The sequence below is a fragment of the Festucalex cinctus genome, chromosome 7 (genome assembly GCF_051991245.1).
Source record: "Festucalex cinctus isolate MCC-2025b chromosome 7, RoL_Fcin_1.0, whole genome shotgun sequence".
NCBI classification, from domain to species: Eukaryota; Metazoa; Chordata; class Actinopteri; order Syngnathiformes; family Syngnathidae; genus Festucalex; species Festucalex cinctus.
In genome coordinates this window covers 15,807,075-15,828,875 of record NC_135417.1, presented here as the reverse complement: position 1 = coordinate 15,828,875, position 21,801 = coordinate 15,807,075, and the positions used below count along the sequence as shown (strand labels likewise).

At 40.4% G+C, this 21,801-nt stretch overlaps 1 long non-coding RNA gene across 1 annotated transcript in view; it reads left to right on the top strand.

Moving 5' to 3' along the window:
* The first annotated feature begins 7,640 nt into the window (after window positions 1-7,640).
* Window positions 7,641-21,801, top strand: part of LOC144021765 (uncharacterized) — a 235,404-nt gene continuing 221,243 nt past the window's right edge. The window contains exons 1-2 of the long non-coding RNA XR_013284174.1: window positions 7,641-7,717; window positions 7,899-7,935. This is a non-coding gene — a long non-coding RNA (uncharacterized LOC144021765). The remainder of the gene's footprint in view (window positions 7,718-7,898; window positions 7,936-21,801) is intronic.

Here is a 21,801-nt window from a genome sequence, read left to right as displayed (position 1 = left end):
TTTACGTCTTATTTTTTATTTTTTTATTAAATCCGAATTTTTGTGCAGATGTTTATCTAATGGCACAGTGGCTGAGTTGTTTTCACGTCCGCCTCCCAATACTGATGACGCAAGATCGAGTCCAGGCTCCGGCCTTCCTGAGTGGAGTTTGCGTGTTCTCCCCGTGCCTGTGTGGCTCTTCTTCGGGTACTCCGGTCTCCTCCCACACTCCAAAGACATGCATGGTAGGTTAATTGGGCGCTCCGAATTGTCCCTAGGTGTGCTTGTGAGTGTGGATGGTTGGTTGTTCATCTCTGTGTGCCCTGCGATTGGCTGGCAACCAGTTCAGGGTGTCCCCGCCTACTGCCCGAAGTCGGCTGGGATAGACTCCAGCAGCCCGCGCGACCCATTTGAGGAGCAAGCGGTTAAGAAAATGAATGGATGGATGTTTAGCTAATGGTGTTTTAAAACCACTAGATGGCGTTGTAGGACTGTTTTTGTTGCGGCTTGACTAGGTTTATTAACGTGTATCATTGATGCTGGGGAAAAAATAGCATATAGAAGCATCCATGTCTATATTAATCATAATTGAATGACTCACTACACTTTCAAAATGTATCTTTAATGTTCCATAGTGATTGAAAGAAAGTCATATGATCATATTACAGCTATAATTGGTCATTTATGTGTCTTGCATGAAACTAGAATATTGATGTTTAGTGCACATAAAAAGAAACAAATGCAACATGCAGTTGATGCTAATAATTTTCCCAGTCTGCCTCACACACAATTTAGCTGCAATAAAACTCTGAAAGCTTCTTTTGTTTCTTCACTCAAGTCTTTTTTTTTTTGTTTTGTTTTGTTTTTTTTGTTTGTTTTTTTTTTAGAAAAAATACACCATTGCATTAATCCCTCTCGCATTGTCGCTTTCCTTGGCTTGAACTCTCACTCAAACGGCCGCTAATTTCAGCTCAATTATGCATCCGCATGCAGCCATAGGCCATGCCGGGGGGATGGAAAGTGTGACACTAGAGGAGGGATGGAGAATTAAGGCAAAGGGGGATACACTGACATGATGATGATGATGATGATGATGATGACTATTCCAATGTTGGTACGTGATTTCTTTGTGTGAAGGTCACGCCACAATTCGCACAAGGTCACATTTTTTTATGTAAACAATCTGACATCGAGTACAAGAAATGTGCCGACAGAAAGACAACGATGCTCACTTTTGATTGGCTTGATTCATTTAACAGTTCATTTATTGATTAATATTATTGTGATCGGCATTGTGTCATATACTGGTATACCGAACGGTGTAGCGTGACGTCATTGAGCTCCATTGGGGGCATAGTAGCAAGAGCAAGTGTGTTGGTTCACCCTGTTCTTTCTCTGCTGTGATACAACAAGAAAAAAAGTTAAGAGCATTTAAAAAAATATATATAAATAAAATAAACTACAACAATAATATAAACTGAATTGGGTAGTAAATTTCCAAGTAAAAAAATAAAAAATAAAATACAGCACTTGTTTTGGGCGTTATCTTAGCAAATCTTTTTATTTAAAAAATGATTAAGAACAAATAAAATGGAAAATTACACCATAGTTAAACCTTCTCAGATTTAATATAATGAAATATTTGGAAGTATGTTTGCCCAATGCCGAATGATGCATATCACTTTCCTCGAAGAAATGTCATAGACCAACGTTGGACCAATGAAAAACATCAAATGTGAGCAACTCTTCCATTCGAAAAAAAATTACCTATGGCAAAAATGTCACATTTGAACTGACCTGGAAGCCATTAATAAAGAAATAATGATGTAAGTAGCTGCGATTGGCTGGCAACCAGTTTAGGGTGTACCCCACCGACTGCCCATAGCCAGCAGGGATAGGCTCCAGCACCCCCTGCGACCCTTGTGAGGAGCAAGCGGTTCAAAAAATGAATGAATGAATGAATGATGTAAGTAGATTGGATTTATGGTTATTTAAATTGTATCGATTCTAGAACCAGATAGGGCACTACAGTCTTGTTGTGGGTACTTGTTTTGTTTTTATTTATTGTGTAAACATTGGATGGTATCCGGTTGAGTATTTGTATTTTTCGGAAGAAAAAATAATAAAAACAGTTCTAGCAAACAATAAAAAGTCACAGACTGTACGCCAATAGCAAAATAACCCCCACAAAATTACAAAAAACAAACAAAAACGCAGTATTAAACGTCCTGTAATTCTCCAATAATGTACGTTTTCAATTATTTTTAGCTTATGTTAGAAAAGTCGTAAAAAAGATGAAAAAGATGACTAAAGTTAAAAAGAAACATGTAATGCACTCCAGTAATAAAACATATTTTTCAATGATGCATTAAAAAAAAACCTAGTGAAAAAAAAGACAACTGTTGTTGCTATACACAATCTAACCACTAGATGAGGCTGTTTTGTACTTTTTCCTCACTTTTTTTTTTTTTCTCCTTACCTGCTTCAAGAGCCCTCTAACGTAGCTTTCTTCCTCCCAGGAGAAAGAATGAACTCAGTCACAGTAAAAGTCACTCCACGATGTATAATAAAATGTCTTGTTTTATCATAAAGGCACGGCTGCCTCTCCGCTGTATCTAATAATAAACGCAGCTATAACAGTAATGACATCAAGCCTACTTTGAAATGATTTTTCATGCGATCGGGCCCACTGTTCATCTTGGTTATCATTACAACCATTAGGCTGTTAATAAAACGCCGCCGTTATCTGCCATCTTTTATTAGCTGTGGAGGAATCAGGGCCGCAAAATGAATTTTACAGCCCAATACAAAATGTGGGACTTCATCTGTAGGATTGTCAGGCAAATTATTCACAAGTACAGTTAATTTCGGTTTTGTCGCGGTTTGATATTTGCATATTCGCACATTTATTTTATTTTTTATATTTTTTTTGGCGTAGGTTATCCTCTGTTATTCGCTGAAATTTTTAGTAATAAAAGTAATAAAGTAATAAAATATTACAGATACTTTGTCGCCATCTGGTGGAATCTTGGTTTTGTTTGAATTCTTGATAGTGTTTTTTTTTTTTGTCTTCATTTGAGATATCCTATATGTTGATGTTCCTTTGTTATAGGACTATTTAGTACTCAGTCAAAAGTTTAACAAAGCTAAGTGCTAGTGTGAATATTTGTTTGACGTGTATGTTGACGTCAGTTTGTGCTAACGTGGTATGGAAACCAGGATGCTAGCTAAAACTACTGATGAGCATCATGTGAAGAGAGTTTGTTTATGTTGAATCATTTAAAGGGATACTTGACTCATTTAGGCATTTTCAGTAGTAAATATAAGTTAAATTTCGTCTATAATTAATTAAATAATTTCATTATTTTTCATGTCACAGTACCGACCATTCATGCTTCCCGTTTGACGTCACACGACCAAACCCAGAAAACAGGTGAGCCGTGATCCATCGTTACCTGAGCTCTGAGCACCTGTGATGTCATTTTCAGTCGACAGCAAGCGGCAAAATTTGTTTTGAAGTTATTAAATTCATTATAAACAAATAATACTGCTGAAAATGACTAAATGAGTCAAGTATGCTTTTAACTATTTTTTAAGGTGCTTTTACACAGATAATCATGCTCAACGAGGCATTCATTTATCCATGTGTCTCTTATGGCGGTGGCTCGAGGCGGAGGATTTAGTTTTGTGTTTTGGTGTTGCTATGAAAACTATTTGACACACTTCTTATTTGCGAATGGAGCTTATTAGATGCAACGAGGGCATGCCATTAATTCAATGGCGTCTCCTTGTTGACAATTTGAAAACATCAGACAAATGGGCTTTAAAAAGAAAATTCTATGATGTTTTTCTGTTCCTACATGTTGATTATAAGGCGGCTGTGCATTGTGAGTCACATGTGGGGGTGGGGCGGGGACTAAATAGGCCCCTGGATTTTGTTTTGTCCATGTCTTCCGACACGGTCAGGAGATCTGGGTTTGAAGATGTGAATGGTGTTTTTCCTGGCACACTCCAGTCAACCAGGCTAGACTTCATATATCCATGACGCTATGATAAACTTTTTAGAATATGGATGGTTATTATTCCAAGCAGGCTATGTTGTGGCTGGTGGACATTGACTCATACAGTATTGATGTTTAAATAATTTTATATAGAAAGTTCCATGAACGCAAATGTGAAGAAAAGAAAATGGGGGTGGAGGGGGGTGGGTGGGGGTTGGGGGGGTTCAAATTATAATTTTAATTGTAAACGAACTGCATGTCAGTTGTTACAGTTTTAAGTGAAAAACAAGGCGGTCTATCAAAATATCAATATGGGCCATACTGACCCGAGAGTGATGTTGGATATGATGTTCAATACCATTTTTTGTGGTATCATATTCATGAATTTGAAGACACAGAGCCATTAAAAGAAATTGGCATTGTTGTGTCATTGGTCCTGTATCGTCTTTATATCAGATTGATTCCAAAACTTGCAGGATCAGATTTAGCTCATTACTGATAAATCAATAACTCATTCAAACCCAACGTTTTTAATACTTTGTCCTGCACTCTCAAAAACGTATTTATACATTTTTAATGTTTTTATTTTATTTTAATTTTGTATGGTAGAGCATACAGAAGGCTTTGATACAGCTTCTGACATGAAGAGGTCACTTAAAGCAATTAGTTATTACAAAAACGGCCAGCAGGTGGCAGGTGAGTATAAGAGATCAGCCAGGGCCATGTTGCAACAAGCTCTTTTGCCATTGTTTTCACCAGGAATATGAATAATGATTAAACCTAGCTATATATTCTAATGCTAATTGCTGCAAAACAGAAACAGATCCAAATATACTTTTACTATATTACTTTTCCCGATGAAAGAAGAGACTCTAATCTTTCTTTTGGTAGTTTCCTTTTTTTTTTTTATAGCAGTAGAACAGAATATTCTGTGGACCTTGCAAAACCAGTCAAAATCCAGTAAAACAGCCGGAAGTGAAGGAGGTTGCTTCAGTGAAAATGGTTGGGACTGAATACTTACTTGGTATTATATCAGTACCAAATCTCATTTTAAAATATGTATTTAGTTAGTATGGAATCAATACAAAATATTAGATTTTTCAATTGGATTTTACATTATGAAAGTATCATATCAATATCAGCGATACCGGCCCCGTATTGATTTAATAGTCGATTGATACGAAACATTGCAGTATTGCACTACGAGTGTGTGAGGGGTGGCTTATCGAGCAATGTCCAAAATGGTGTCCCTCGTGCGTACATTTTCATGCATATGCATGTCTTCGTCTTGTTACACCAAGACAGACGGATCAGTCAGCCGGCGCTTCCGTGCTTACAATGCATGCGGCCTCGGTGAACATGCACATTGCGTTTTTGTTTTTTTTGTTTTTTTTAGGGTCCATTTTTTTGGGGCGCTGGGGTGTTTGTGCACCCTCGTTAAAATAGGCGCCGCTCAGCCGAGGATGTTCTGGTCATTTGCAGGAAGCAGAAAAAAAAAAGAAGAGAATGGGGAGAGGGAGCATATGAAGTGGCAGCTTTGTGCGACCACGCGGTTATCGACAGCTTGTCAGCAGCTTGCAGACATTTGTTGACTTTTTGGAGCTTTGAGAAAGGAAGAAGAAGAAGAAAAAAGATATACATATATATTTTAATGAAAAGGCTGTTGTGATGTTGTGTCCTGCTGTGTCATCCTCTTCGACTACTTCCTGCTGGATACCACACTTCCAACAAAAGAAAAAGGAAAAGAAAAGGAAATTCCCCTTTAATTTTGTTCCACAGTGTGTTTAAAACAAAACAACTGCTGAGAAGCATTTGGGAGCAATATGGCAGCTTTAAAAAAATAAATAAAAATGCTGACAAACCTTCTCAAACGTGTTATTGTTAACAAGTCTTCCAACAACTTTACTTGAAAAGGAATTCTGGGATAACACATTTGGTTCTTAGATGATGTATTGCTTTTTGCATAATCAAAAAGACCCCCTAAAATTAATTTCTTTGTATTTCACATAGGCTACTTTTTTATTTTGTTTTCCTCTCAAAGGGACATAAGTCAATTAGTGAGTAAACACCACGGAAAACAACTTTTATATATGTCATTAATTGTTTTGGTGAAGTTTTATTCAGTTAGGAATTGCGCTAACCTGGCAATAGCCAGATTGATATTGCGCTTTACTCAAGGGAGTTCTCCGCAATATCCGGATATATAATAATAATAATAATAATAATAATAATAATAATAATAATGATAATAATACTACTACTACTACTACTACTACTAATAATAATAATAATAACATTTTCCGGAGTTTGTGAACTCACAAATACCGCGAGAATTCATCTTGCGAGAGCAAGGTTCGGAATGCGCAGGCAACCATTTTAAAAGCCCACATTTGACGTTTGGGGATTCCCATAATAATGATTACAAATACTTGCATTAATTATAGAGCTGTCAAACGATTAATTAGATTAATCACACCTTAGAATTTTGATTAATCATGATTAACTCATTTGCTCCCAAAGACGTATAAATACGTTCTATTTTAAATATTACCAGTGTACCAAAGACGTATTTATACATTTTTTAATTTTAATTTTATTTTATTTATGCTAGAGAATACAGAAGGCTTTGATCTAGCCTCTAAACTGAAGATAACGGCAATGGTAGTTAATACAAAAATGGCCAGCAGGTAGCAGCAGAGTATAAGAGATCAACCAGGGCAATGTTGCAACAAACTATTTTCCCCACAGTTCTAAACATATTTGTGAATAATGATGAAACTGAGCTATATTCTAATGCTAATTACAGCAAAATGGAAACAGATAGATAGAAATATATATATTTTTTTCCCTGATGAATCAAATCAAAATCAGTCAAAATCCAGAAAAACAGTGTTTGCTTCAGCGAAAATGGCTGGGAGTAAATGAGTTAATCACTGACTTAAAAATGCTTTTCCCCCAACATATTTTACCCGCTAAATTTGAAGAGCACCTCCATCCATCCATCCATTTTCTTGACCTCACAAGGGTCGCGGGGGGAGCTGGCTGAAGCGCACCTGTTAAGTGTTAATTTTTTGTGTGTTATTTCTTTTTAATTTTTTCGACATTTAATGTTATGAGGACGTCTTCAAAAATTTATATTTACTGCACAAGCTCATCCGGCTTTTTCTAATCAATAAATTATTTGCATAATTTAAAACGGGAAAAAAAGACCTACGGCATATGTAAACATTTCTTAAATGCTTTACTTTAATGCATGTAGTTATGTTTATTGCTCAAACTCCAACAGCTACCTTTAACGTAACCATCCGCTGTCGGCTAAAAAGTATCATCTGCGGTCAAAATTATTAGTGTGATTAATCTGTGGTAATACAATGTTTAATGCGATATTTTTGTGTGATTTATTAATTAATTAATGCTTTAACTCTGACAGCACTAATTAATTAACATTTCATCATGTTTAAACTTAGTTATTTTATTTAAAAGTTACAAAATGACTAACTCTGTTTTCCTTTTTAGCTGTTTAAGACAAATTCAATAAACATTCCGACAGCTTCTACATATGATCACCCCCCCCCCCCCCCCCCCCCCCCCTTACTTCCGTGATGTGGTTCAGTCCACTTAAAACCAGGTGCGTTGGTCTCTGTTTTTGACCAACTTGCAGCATGGTGGAAGATAATGTGTTCCCTCTCAAAATGTCCTTTTTTTTTTTTTTTTTTTTACCCCACACCAAAAAAAAAGTAAGTATTTCATTTGTGTGAGTAAAAAAAGAGAAGGGCTCATGTAACTCAAACAGGGGGAAGTGTTGTCACATGTTGGCCACTAAATAGGCCTACCATAAATGTTGTCACCAACAACTGACACTACAAAACGAGTGCATCACAAAAATTGATTCATACTCAAATGTTTCCTCATCACCAGTAAAGACCTCCTCGCCCCTGTAGACCATCTGAAAAAGGTAATCAATTTACAGTTGTGTTTTTGATTAATATACCTACTACTGCATGCTGGCTTCATTGCAGGGGACTGTAATTGAAGTTTTCAAATAAACATAAACAGCAACTCGTTATAAATATTTTGAAGCTTTTACATGAAAATATGACTTTCAGTTGGGGTTAACTATAATTAATTATTGGCTATATATTAAAACTAAAAATTGATCTTTCTGGTGGCTGTTCGTGCTCCAACATTTGCTATGATAAATGACCTAACACAGTACCACTGTTTTCCTTCATCTGTGTGATATGTGTTCGGGGGGGGGGGGGTGGAGAAGTACCTGTAAATATGGTGAGTATCTTTCAGTGCGTGTTGATCAACATGACACAGGCCTTTGAATGGGTGTCATGGCTTTTAGTTGAAGCAGTTGGTTAGGATTTGACGGGCCTACGTTTGCCATCTTTTCAACTAATTCCTCACAGCAGTTGTTAATTTCTAATTATTTTTTTTAAGAAACCTTGATTTGCTAGTGGGCTGAAATTAATAATTACTTTAAAAAATCGTTTTTAAGATTTTTAAAATGATTTTTTTTGCATGGTACACAGAGGTGCAAAGTAATTGGCCTTCCCTGTACTTAATGTATTCTTAAAGGGACATATGACGGAAAATTGAATTCTGAATGGCTTTTATGCAAATGGTTGTTTCTGCTGAGTGGCTGCCTACTCCATCAAGTGAGGAATCAAGTAAATATTCTGTTATCTGCCCATTTCTGAAAATGTGTCATGTGAGCTGCTATTTGCCATTTCCGGCCTACTGTTACATAACAATAGTTCTAATTTATGCAATAGCAGCAATGCCACACAGTTTCTTTGCTCATGTAATGGTCAACTAGTCCGGTCTAAGATCCATGACCGCTTTCAAAGCTACACCAGGGGTAGTCCAGACTTTTTACACTTAAAACCATACTAAGATTTATCTTTCTATTGACGATAATGCATTTATGAGTGTTAGTCTTAAAACAAAATGGCTTTGAAGATACAACTCAAATTTATTTATTAAAAATACAATTTCTTTTCTTTTTTCGCAAATTTTCATTAAATTTGTTACATAAATTTTGTTTTATCTGTACCATTGATTTTGAATATTTTATTTATTTATTTATTTTTTTATTTTTTTATTTTTTTATTACACTTTATGAATTGACACGACACATCTCCCATTATGTCAAACCCAGCAGGTAAGCAAAGCTGTATTGGCTGCACAGATGCGCGTTAGCTTAGCAGCATTAGCTTCCAACAAGTGGTGCTACTTGATTTCTCTGTAAACTTGCGTTGATTGATGTGACACATACACACAAATTAGTTGTAAAAATGTTTTTACTCTCTCTTGGGTGCTGGTTAAATGCTTTTTTTTTTTTTTTTTTTTTTTAAATCCTTTAGCTTCACCACGTTTGTCATGCTAACTGTCCATTGGCCCAGCATTATAGCGTATAGGGTGGGGTGTTCTTTTTCTTACGTGCATGAGATAGGACCGCCCACTCGAAAGCGTGTCACTGACCTTTTATTAAGATTAAGATGCCTGGGAAGTATTTTAAATTGTGGAAAAAACAACAACAACATACATCCATCTACTTTAGTGCAGCTATGCATCACACAACATGGTGGATGATAGCCTGTACTGTAGCCTCATGCTCAATCTGCATTTTCATCCCTGCTCTTACTCTGTGATGTGCGACCGACTGTTTTGTATTTGTGCTTACCCACGCACACACTCGCACACACGGCAGGAGTTACGCCTGCAGCCCTCCTGGGTGTTTTTGCGGGTCGGATTCACACCGCTGAATCCTCTGACTGCGCCATTGTTATTTAAATGTGCGAGGGCGATCAGCGGCGGGCATTAATGGCATCCGCAACGCACGCACGCACGCACGCACGCACACTTGAGCGTCAGCCTTGTGGATGCACCTTGAGGGCCGCATGAATAACAAATAGCAGGCGACTATTTCCAGCGTTTTCGCCGCATTAGTCAGCAGTCTTTGGACTGGGGGGAGGTGGGGGGGAATTATTAGCGACATTCCCTCGCTGACATACGTTTTTAAGCAGTGATGGTATCATATTTAACTCCGGAGTTGCCACTGATTGAAGTTGGACCAAGTGGGACGGGAGGCGACTGATGTTTTTTGTTCTGTCAAGGCTAATCAGAGCTTGGACGGAGTATGTGAGGTGACGCTATAGTTTTAACACCGGTGAAGATTCCCCCCCCTCTACTCACCAAAATTGGATTAGACAGGCACCTCTGGCCATTAAAAAAAAAAAAAAAAAAGCTTTTGGAATTGCTGGACATGCTGAATCTCAACTTGGCATCCTGATACAATTAGAGTAAAGTTAGTGATCGAGGCCAAACAATCAAATTCCTCATTGGACCGGTTAGGGTGGTTAGGGTTAGAGGGGGTTAGGTTTAGGCGGGTTAGTGGTCGAGGGTTCACCTTTTTTCCGTGATTCATTGATCCATGTTTGTGCATGAACAGTTTTAGTTAGAGGGTTAAGGCGGCCTAGGGTTTTGGAGGATAGGGTTCGAATTCTTATTAGGCATTTTGCCACCGCTGGAACTTTTGGAGAACTTTTCAGTTTACCTTGGTGAAATTCAGTTCTCGCGTTTTTCCACCAACAACAATTACCAGGGTAATTAAATTCCCCAGGGGGCATCCAAGTACTATCTCAGCAGCAGGGTCTTGCTGAGACAGGCAGGAACTTTGAGGGGGCGGGCTGCAATGACCACGGCTGATTGGTCAAATTTGGGCGCGTTGTTTTTACATCAGCTGGACTCAAACTCATTTGAATTAATTACCAAGAACTCTAAGACGCTGTGGAAACCCAATTCTAAATTCCCTGCTGAACCTTTACAACCAAGAACTCCCTTTTACCCAGAACTCAAAGTTCCTGGGCTTGTTGGTGGAAAAATGCCTATTGATTCATTGACCTCAATGTACAATATAAACACCAGAAAAAGAGCCACTGAGAGAGAATTAGGGCTGAGGAAAAAAAAAAAAAAAAAGGCGAATTATGTTTATTAACCGTTTAGCATAGGCTAATTGTGTTGGTGTTTAATAATGTATATGTACATAAGATAATAATTGAGTCGTTATGTCTCCTCAATTCAACCCACGTTCAACCTTAGATTAACAAAAATAAGTTTTAAAAAATTATGGCAGGGGTCAGGGCGATTATTCGATGGAATAATTGATAGGATAACCGATTTTAAAGCTAGCAAGCTAGCCACACAGTGTAAACACACGTTAGCCGATTTGGCATCGAGTCATGCGTGCGGCTGCTGCAGTCATTGTTTGTTCATTTACCAAAATTGAATTAGACAGATACTTCTCGCCATTGAGAGGAAAACACTACTGCTGGAATTGTTGGACTTGTTACCTTTGAATCTGGTGTCCTGATACAATTAAATTAGGGTTATTGATCAAGGCCAAACAATCAAATTCCTCATTGAACTGAACCCCACTTGGCATCTAATAACTTTGTTTCGGCTTCAAATCAACTCTTGTAAAGACTGGGGGACTCGGATTAGGAGGATCAGAGTTAGGCGGTAGATATGAAGTTTGCGGTTTTTTAAAAATGGATTTTTACAGTGACTTACTTTGAATGCATGAGGTGTGAGGACTTGTACCATCTCTACATTTGTCAAATCACTGCTCTGGACGTTTATATTTATCAAATGGAGTCCAGCCAGTTAAGACAACCTACACTGTATATTCGTCAGGCTCATTTTTTTTTTTTTTTTTTTAATGGGTCGGCATTGAAGAGGAGCTCACCCAGAAAACGGTAGAAACAAACTTTTTCTGGTGAAGGAAGAGTTTGCTCTTGTCACAGAACACTTATTCTGTCAGTCAATGTAGGGAATGACAGTAAGTCAGTTGAGAATGTTGAAATGTTACGTAAAACATTACCCATAGAGTTAATAAAAGTTTTCATGAAGTTGACAATTTGACCCCAGAACTTATTATTCCCTTTTCCATTTCTTCCTATGGGGGAAAAAAAAAAAAAAAAAAAAGTATTTAATAGTGCAACAAATAGCTGCCTCACCATAAAACAAAGCCAACTAACGCGCAAGAGATGATGATACAAGCATTGTTCTCTTGCTGAGCTTTTTTTTGCGGCCAACGTTCTCGCTCTTTTCGTTGTTGTTTGCGTGGGACTTTGTGTGTTTGTGTGTGTGCGTGCGCTTCACAGTGTTGTCACAAGTGATCCCATTTTCATTACTCACCGCCTCAAAGGAGGAGGTGAGGCCCTGGCTAGCTCGCCACAGTGATAAATGCATTACGCCAATAAACCCTGTCGCCACTGAGGTGCTGAATGCTGACACACGCACACGCACGCACGCACGCACGCACGCGCGCGCACGCACACCCCAAGTGAGAAAAGAAGAAAGAGGCTGCCAGTGGCGAGAGCGATGGATAGATAAAGGGAGTAAAGAGACAAGCAAATGGGAAGAGAAAGACAGTGACAGCCCACAGGAGATGAGAAAGAGGAGATGGAGGGCGAGAAAGAAAATAAACAGAGATGCGAGAGTGGGGGTATAAGGGTCTTGGAGAGGTGTGGTGGAAGGGGGGGGGGGGGGGGGGTGAAAGGAAAAGTGACAGGTGCTGAAGAGCGACAGGAAGGAGAGGAGACGGACAGGAAGTAGAAAGTAGAAAGGAGGAGGCGGGAGGTAATAGGTAGAGAGGCCTTGCGGGTTGCTAATGACCGTGTGGCGGTAAAGAGAGAGGTGAAGGATGTCCAGTTTAACCTCTTAAGAGCAGTCAGCATTGGCCGGCTCAGGATAGGAACTTTTTGTTATCGGTCACTTATTTACTTACAGAGGGTCCTTGGTATACAGCGGAATTCCATTTTTGGCTACGTATTGCAAATTTGTCGAGTTGTCTGATTTCGAACGTACGTTGAAGCTGTACAAAAGTCAGAATTAATGTTTGTATAAAAAATACTAAATAGAACTGTCTAATTACAAACAGTAACTACAGTGAACTCATATTTATCACCTTTACCACCTGTAATAGGTGAAAACACAATGTAGAGACACCATATTAAAACTTCTTTTCCCAACAGTTTTACCCCAGTGTGGCATGGCCGCTTTAGAGAGCCTCATTGTCAGCCATGAGTGTGCGCCAAGTATCGTTATTGCTCATCCCTGATTTAAACACATAATTAAAACACACTTTTTTTTTTTTTTTTTTATTATTTGTCACTTTCACTGTCAAGAAATAAAATGACTTTGAGTACACAGTTTTACAAACAAGAGGCTAAGCCTGCTTGTTTCACTTTATTTTGTCACTCCCAATTGAAGTTTACTGTAAAACTGACACAAAAATTAAAAGAGAATGAAACATTGACTATTGAAACACCAAAAAGTTCAACCAAACCGTGTTTGAGTTATGAACAAATGCCAGTCCTACGCTGGCGATCTAATCTAAATTTCCGCACAAGTCGGATTTCACCGTTACAGCTGAAATTTACATCAAAATACTTTGTATAAAAATAAAATAAAATACATTAAAATAAACAAGAAAGCTGACCCAGCTTTCTTCTTTGGTGCAATCATGTAGGAAAAAAGTTAGAAAAAGCCAAAGATGGTCCCGGTTCATAAACGCAGACAAGCGCTAGCACTAGCTAAGCAGAAACACTGGGCTAAAATGGTGGACGAGGGACAAATTGGCGGATGAGGTGCGGCCGCCGTAAACCCGAAACGTCGTAACTAGAGTACGTTGTAACTCGAGGACTCGCTGTCATCATGTCATTCAGCTAGCTTAATGCTAATGCTAACATGTCATGTGAAATGCATAGACGGGCTCCACAGAAGTTAGCGTCGATGTTACGGTACAACTTCTACTTTCACACACATGAAGCAGAAAACAACTACCAACAACACGTGTGTATTCAGGACGTCAGAGTCAGTGTACTTCGTGACTGATTCCGATCCGAAGAAATCCGGAACAGTTATTTTATGTACCTCAAATTGTGTCTCTTGAACCATACAGTGTACATCCAGCCTGTATACATGGCGTAGTGCTATCTCTGTATGCCCTCCCTCCTATCTCCCACTCCCCTGCCCTCGCTCACCTCCCTGCCTCGCCGGCTCGCCGCCTCTGGTAATGAGGTGAAGGTGGATCAGAACCCTTAGCGCGAGCGGGGTCCCGGTCCTGGCCGGGCCTTTCCCTCATTAGCCTGCCATCACAGACTGGCTCCAGCCACGACACAGTCATCAGAACCCGGGGAGTTGATGCAGAAAAGTGGGCTTAAAAAAAAGTATTTGGGGATTCTTTGGGTGGGGGCTGGTGGGTGCACAGGAGATTGTGGGGTACAGGGAGAGGTTGAGAAGGGTAGAGGGTAGCATACAATTAAAAAAAAAAAAAAAAAAAAAGGTGGGGGAGTGACCTCGTAATATGAACTGAGTGGGTTTGGAGGGTGGGAAGAGGGTGGGGGGTACGTGCGCCACATAATGAACAGTTGAACTTTTGGGGGCGTCTGGGTCGGCATACCAAATCGAGTCACCTTCCAGGAGTGCGGGGAGAAAGGGAGGGAAAGGAAACAAGAGGCGACCCAGACGACTTGAGGAGAGGCAGAGACTTTAACGAGGGACCGGGGAAGAGGAGAGGGGCCGACGCGGGGCCCGCTTGCCTAATAGGCGGCGGGCATGGTAAGGGAGGGACGGCGAAAGAGGGGGAGGGAGGGCCCCCTCCGCCTCCTCATCGTGGCTGCCACGGGGGCCTGAGTGACAGAAATTAATAATTAGTGACAATGATTGACAGCGCTCCCTCCATCTGCGGCTCCTCGCCACGCCGGCCTCCGCCAGCGACCGCGGGCACAATGAGCTCCAGAGGGATTGTGGGAGACGCACATGATTGACATCTGCCTCCTGGAGAGAAAAGGGTCGGGGAGGGGCGGGGACGGAGAAGAGTTTTTAAGGAGGGGGTGGTGAGGATACACGGTCCTCTCCGTCCCCTCCCCTTGTGTTACCAACCCCTCCCCAACCACCCCTCCATCACACCTCCTCGGACTGCTCATCTCGCCATCCCATTTTCCGGCGCTCCACGCCACGCCATTATGCAAAAAGTGACAAATTGACCACGGGAGGGAAGAGAAGAGCAGGGATAAATAAAGAGGAGAAAATGAGAAAGAAGGGGCTTAAGGCCCCGGCCTATTCTGTAGCGAGAGGTTTGGGAAATAGCCTGTAGATAGCCATCAACGGGGGATTTGTCACTTGTCTCCTCTCCTGTCCCGTCCTTCCATCCTCTTAGGCCATCCTTGAGCGGCGGTCTCTCTCCGACGTCAGGAGTGACATCATCACGCTGGGGTGGGCTAAACCTCGTTGATCACAAAATGGTGGCGTAAGAGATTGTTTGCACTGTGGATTAGATTTATTAAAATTTTCAGCAAGCTCATCTGTTAGCTTACAATTTCCAAAAGTAATTGAACACCTATATCACATTTTCCAGAATTTTTTGTACTGTGTTACCACTGTATGAATTCCCACATGCGCAGAATGTCATGTTGTTCTTCTTTACTTGCATTATCGCCACCTACAGGACCGGAGTGGTGTATCGACTACTATTTACAACAAAAATAATCTGTCAAAGTCAGACTGTCACCATCATCAAACCAATTCATTGTAGGGGCAATGTGTTAAGTTAGATTTGAACAATCTCCGCAGTCATACAACTTTGAAATGTTAATTTGGAAAAACAGCAAGTCAACCACGATCTTACTGTAAGTTCGACAAGTGAAATTGTGATGCTTGGGTCTGACCGCCTTGAATTTCCTTAACTTTCAAGTTTTCTTCGTCTTCGCGTCTTAACAATGGGGTGGGAAGTAAAATGCCTTTTGGTTAATCCTAAAATAAGCGAGGTTATCATGTGATGTTTGTGCGCCAAAGTTTTTGTGCAACTTCAGAATCATGTCTTTTGTCATTATTATTGGAAAACCCAAATAAAAATACAAACCTAGCAGAATTTGGAGATACATGCTTTTTAATAGACAATCACAGTTGTTAAACATTACAAATCATTAAGTTTAGCTCAGTCTTTACAATTTATTTTACTGCCACCTACAGGACTGGAATGTCTTCGCCGCTAGTACACTTTTACCTTATTTCTGAAAAAACAGTGAAACAAAAAACCCAGATATAGCAAAGTGAGTTGCAATGTTAGATATGTTACATGATGTATTTTATTAAAACTTTCTAATTTGATGAGTTTTATGAGAATTTTTATTTACAAATTACAAAATTGTATATTAATTAAAATGGCTGTATTAATAATAATAATAATAATAATAATAATAATAAATTTTATTTGTAAAATCCTTTATACAGTATTTCACCAATCTTAAAGTGCTACAAAGTAAAAGGCTTTTGCAAAAACAAAAGGCTTAAGAGTCCATTAGCTATCACTAGTGCCACCTAGAGGACTGGAGTGGCACTGTATCAACTTGAAGTAGACAAACGCTCGAAGGGTTGTTCACCCTTGGCAGAAGTCTCTCATTCCAGTTCCATCCATCTCAATTGTTACTCATCCCTGTCCTCCCCTCGGGTGTACCCCCGACTCTTCATTCTTTTTACACACCCCTTTCCCCTCACCAGGGCTGTTTCCGCCTGCCGTGACAAGACCCGGCGCTAATGTGCTCCGGTACGGCTTAATCGGTGCGCCGGGTCTCCAAGGCTTACCGAGGCACACTGCTACAAAGTACACAGTTTACCTCGGGGCCACAAAAAGAATAGGCTTTTCACAGAGAGCCGGCAAACCCAGTGGGGAATCAGTTTCACATCACAACACATTATTGATTTTTTTTTTCTTCCCCTCTTCTTTTCTTTTCTTCCCTTCCCCAAAAGAGACATTGTTGCTCGAGTCTGGCTTCCTATCTCAGCAGTACTTGCTACCGAGGTAGCTAAGGAGCTCAGGATGAAGGTCGTACCCTCGAGCTAACCTCTGTAATGTGTCTTATTCCACCACCATAACTATCAATTCTTTGGGTAACTAAGGCAGTTTGCACTGTCAGTAGCTATCTTGCACATTTTTCTTCAAGCTGGGTACACACATACACCGATTACTGGGTCGAATTGGAGCATTTCCCCCCTCATCAAAGGCCTAATTATCAGATGTCTCAAAGATTATTATTATTATTATTATTATTATTATCATTATTATTATTATTATTTTTATTATTATTATTTTCTGTGATTAGCCTGTAGTGGCTAATTAAGTGGCTCTCATATTTTTTCCCCATCCCTGATTTGCTCAGAAAACTGTCAGGCCATCAATTGTAAACATTAACATATTCAATATTTGCAATTGTAAATCCATTCTGCGGATTGTGATGTGGAACTGGTAAGAGGGTGAAAAAACCCCAAAACGAAACGCCCAAATAGAAAAAATTGTTTTGAATAATGTTGGTCATTCTCTAGAATGAAAGGGCACAAAATCAATTAAAACCTAAAATTGGGGGATGATAGATTTTATTAGTGCCACGTGCAAGGCCTTGCCAGGAACATATTGTGGATGTCCCTCATGTTAATGGACTGATATTTTGAAGCCCGCATACTAATAAGGTCTGTCTAATAATGGCTTTCCATGACGACAAAACCCACATTTACGAGTCCTCTCAATGATGTCAAGAAAAAAAAAAAAAGATTTTACACAAAGCCCACAATGTCATCAAAGCATCAAATTGATGTTTTTACACTGACATCAGTTTATTAGCGGCTAATTTAACCACACTAATTTGACCCCCATCCCTCAGTCAGGCAACTGTTCAGTAAAAATATAATTTTATTTTTGTCAATCATCTTTTCAAATTTGAAAACACCATGTGAAAAAGACTGTCAGCATTTTAAAACAGTTCATTCAATTAATTGACAGATAATGGATTATTAAATTAATTGATAATTGTTTTCATAATTGATTACTCATGTAATGTCATTCCCTCAACAGTCAACATTTTTAAATTTCTGCTTTTACTTTGGAAATCAATGATTAACAATTTTTGTCGATTTTTCTGACATGTTATGGACTAAACTAGGAAGTGAATCATACTCAGTTCATGTTTGTGTATTTTCTAAATGGGCATTTGGAAATAACATTGTTTTTTTGGTAGAGAGGTGAAAGTTAAATAGTTTTTTTTGTTTTTTTAAAATGTGATTTTAATCTCGATTAATCGATTATTAAAACAATCATTAGTTGCTGTCATGAAATATTTTCATTGATTGGCCACAAACTTAAGGCATATAGCTGTTAAAACATGGTCTGTTTTTTTTTTTTTTTTTTTTGCTTAAGAGGCAATTTGAAAGTGAGCCAATGTTCTTCATGAAGGTCCACCTTCATTTTCATCTGGCCCAACTGAAGTGTTTAACTTTGCTTCAACCCTTTTAACACACCCCCACACCCCAACGCAGCAGCACAGCACAGACGGCACAGTGTGCACGTGGAGTTGACAGCTGCTAACTGCGGGGCCCAGCAGGTGCAGTGTGTGTGTGTGTGCTCCCGGAGGGCCCCCCTGACTCACGGCCAGAGAGGCGAGATTCGTGTGTGTATGTGTACCCGTGTTTGTTTGCATGTGCATGCAATCGCGGTGGGATTAGCCTGGAGTGGAGTTCACTTCAGCTCCGGTGATTGATTAGAATTGGCCCGGACGTGGGCCAATGTGTTGCCTTTGGTCACGAGCTTTGACTACCTAAATTACATCAATACAGAACCACACCACCACTACCACCTCTAACCCCCCCTCTTTGTATTGCCTTATGTGCTCTTGTGACCATTTTGTCAATTTTGAGAAGATGACATCATCATGTGGCCCACTTTCGCCGTGCCATAAACTTGTTCTCTTGAGGCCTAGCGATATAAGGTTCGGACTCGGAATGCTGTTGTATGGATACTGTCGATTCGGACGATGGATAGAATGTGAGGACTGAAAATGCAGACCTGGGGATACAAAGTTAGGACTCGCAATGACGCATTCAGGATGGGTTAAGACTAGAAAAGTTGGACCAAGGATGGGAGTTAAGGACTAGAGTAGACTGGGTGTTATTTTGTAAAATTTGTATCACGGCATAAATTGATCTTGAAGCCCTTCACAGGAACGCTAAATTATATCGTGATAGCATAAAAACCGTCACTGAGGTCCTTGGAGGAGGGGGAGGGCAACTCCTCCCGCTCTGAGGTAAAATGTGCTTGAAGCCATTTTAGCTCTGGGGCAGATTACGTCTTCAAGAAGAGTAATTGCCATTGGCTGGTAAAGTCAAAATCTCTACTCTCGGCCAGACTGTGGACCATGTATACGTGTAGGGTTAGAACGATAGCTTAGAATCTATGACTAGGGACAAGTTTGGACTAGAACATCAGAATTATATACGACGTATATTTTGGAGAGTCCAGTGTACAATAATAACTCTACCACAATCATCTTGAATGTGAAACAGATTGGGCAGAAGTTTGTAGGATGTAGTTCACACTGGCGAAAGAAAGAAGAAGAAGAAAAAAACCCTTCTCACTTTCTTTCTCGCTTCTGGTCAGCACTTGACGGACCACCGCACTTCTTCCCCCGTTCCACCCTCACCACCACCCCCTCCGCCATGCTGACATGTTGAAAGGCGCAGCGTCTGTAGCACACACCTGGCCCCGCCGGCTGCCTCTTTGGTACGTCTCACCTTTTGTCAGCGCCGTGTTAATGAAGGCGCTGTCAATGCCCACCTATCGCACGCCGGGGCGCCTTTTAATGAGTCCGCTGTTTGATCACAACAGACACTGCTCTCGCTCGCTCTCTCTCTCTCTGGATGGTGCTCGTCCCCTCTTGCCCAAGGGCTGGTCAGCTGATTAGTGGATAATAAAAGAGGTGGTTGTCTTAAATAGATGGACTAGAAAGGCAAGATCTGGGATAGAAGTATTTGACTACTAGGAATGCCAGACTTAGGATAGGTCAGGACTTGAAATGTATGACGAACGATGGTCATGGAACTTTATGCAGCGTTAAGGATCAAAGGGTAACGACTACTCATGTCGGGATCAGATGGGCACTTCCGTCAATACGTTGGCCCGTCATTTACAGATGCCCCCATTTTCAGCAACTCAAATAAATACATGGACTGAGCACCGACTGAAGCAGGTTTACGGCAGACGGTCATCTTAAGTTTGTGCGTTTTTTTCGCGGCCTCTCGTCAAAAAAGCACATGCCGAAAATGCGTAAACGCTCGTCGGAAGGTGGGCATCTCTTACACCCAATTCACACTGGCTGCGGAACAGACGCGGTGCGTTTTCCGTGCGTCGGGTGTATGGATAGAATGCATTCAAGTCTACGTGTCAATTCACACCAGTTGCGGTGTGGTGCGTCTGAGGTGCGGAACGGATGCAGCGATGCGGAAGGTATCCGCAAGCATTTTATTTTTTCCGGACGCTGCATGCGGATTGTCATGAAACTGAAGAAATAGCACGAGCTGGACAGGAAGTTGGGTGTCTCGCATCAAGATAAATCCAGTATATTTCAAAATGAAACAGTTGCGAACTCGTTTTTTTGGAGGGAAGCTAGCTAGCTACAGAGCATGACACGAGTCGGACATTTAAGACAAAAAAATCAGCTCAGAATAAATCAAACATGACAAAATAACACTGTTTAAAAACAAAACGTACTTACCCATGGTAGTGGAGCCATGGTAGAAGTCCCAGAAATAATGTCCAAAAAGCATATCGATGTGACAACAGGCAAGCGTGGCTATTGTTTACAAAATAGGACTGTTGCGTGAACTCGACTCTCCAGTTTGAACCCCACGTGATCTTGTGGTCTGGCGGGTGCAAATTTCCGCACACGCAACGCACGCGGTGTGAATTGCAGTCCTTGCAGAAGCCTCACGGAAAACGCACCGCGTCATTTCTGCAGTCAATGTGAATTGGGCGTCAGCGACGGGCCAATTTAACGACTGAAATGTCCACCCATGATTCGGATAGAAAATTAGGATTAGGGGAAAGAAGATTAGGATTTGGAATGTCAGACTTGGGATAGCTAAATTAAGACTAAACTAGTAATGCAAGAGTCTGTATCAAATGTTAGTCTTAGGAATCCTATTAGGGAAAAGAATGCTGGATTAGACGGTCGAAGGTTAGGACTAAGAATGGTACAAAAAACTCGGACTAGCAATACAGGAAGAACAGTTGGAAGGTTAAAACTAGGAATTCCGCCATCGAGAGAAAGTTAATGATTAGTTAAGGCAAGGGAATGTTAGGACGGGGAACGCCTGCAACAGTAAATGCGGACTAGGGATGTAGGACTTGGGACTTGTTTGTAAATCCTCACGCCTCGGAGCCTTCAAAAGAGGGACGAGGGATGGTAGGGTAGCAGTAGGGCTATACTGATATAAATGAAGGACTAGGAATGCAGGTCTAGGGATTGGTTAGGACTCGTAATATCGTTTAGAAAGAGAAAGTTAAGACAAGGAATGTAGGGATAGAGATGATACATTAAAACTAAGAATTTAAGACTTGGGATAGAAATTTAGTAGTATGAATAAATAAGGTTAGGACTAAAAGAATGGGGGAGGGCGGTTCTTTTAAAAAAAAAAAAGAAGATTTTTCTTCCCTCCGCCTCCTGCTGCTGCTGTACCCAAGTGCGTCGCAGCGGAGATGAAAGCGGTCCGGGGCGAGAGGCTCCCAACAAAAAAAAAAAAAAGTGCCAAGCGATCACAAACAAACCTTCAGATGAATCACATCAAAGGCGGCGGCCCAATTGTTGGCCCCCTCGTATCTGCGAGAAATTGGCTCATTAAGGCTGAAAAAAAGGGAGGGGGGGAAAAATGACATTGTTTACATTAGCCGGGGCCCTGATTAGTGCCGGCCATGTTTGTT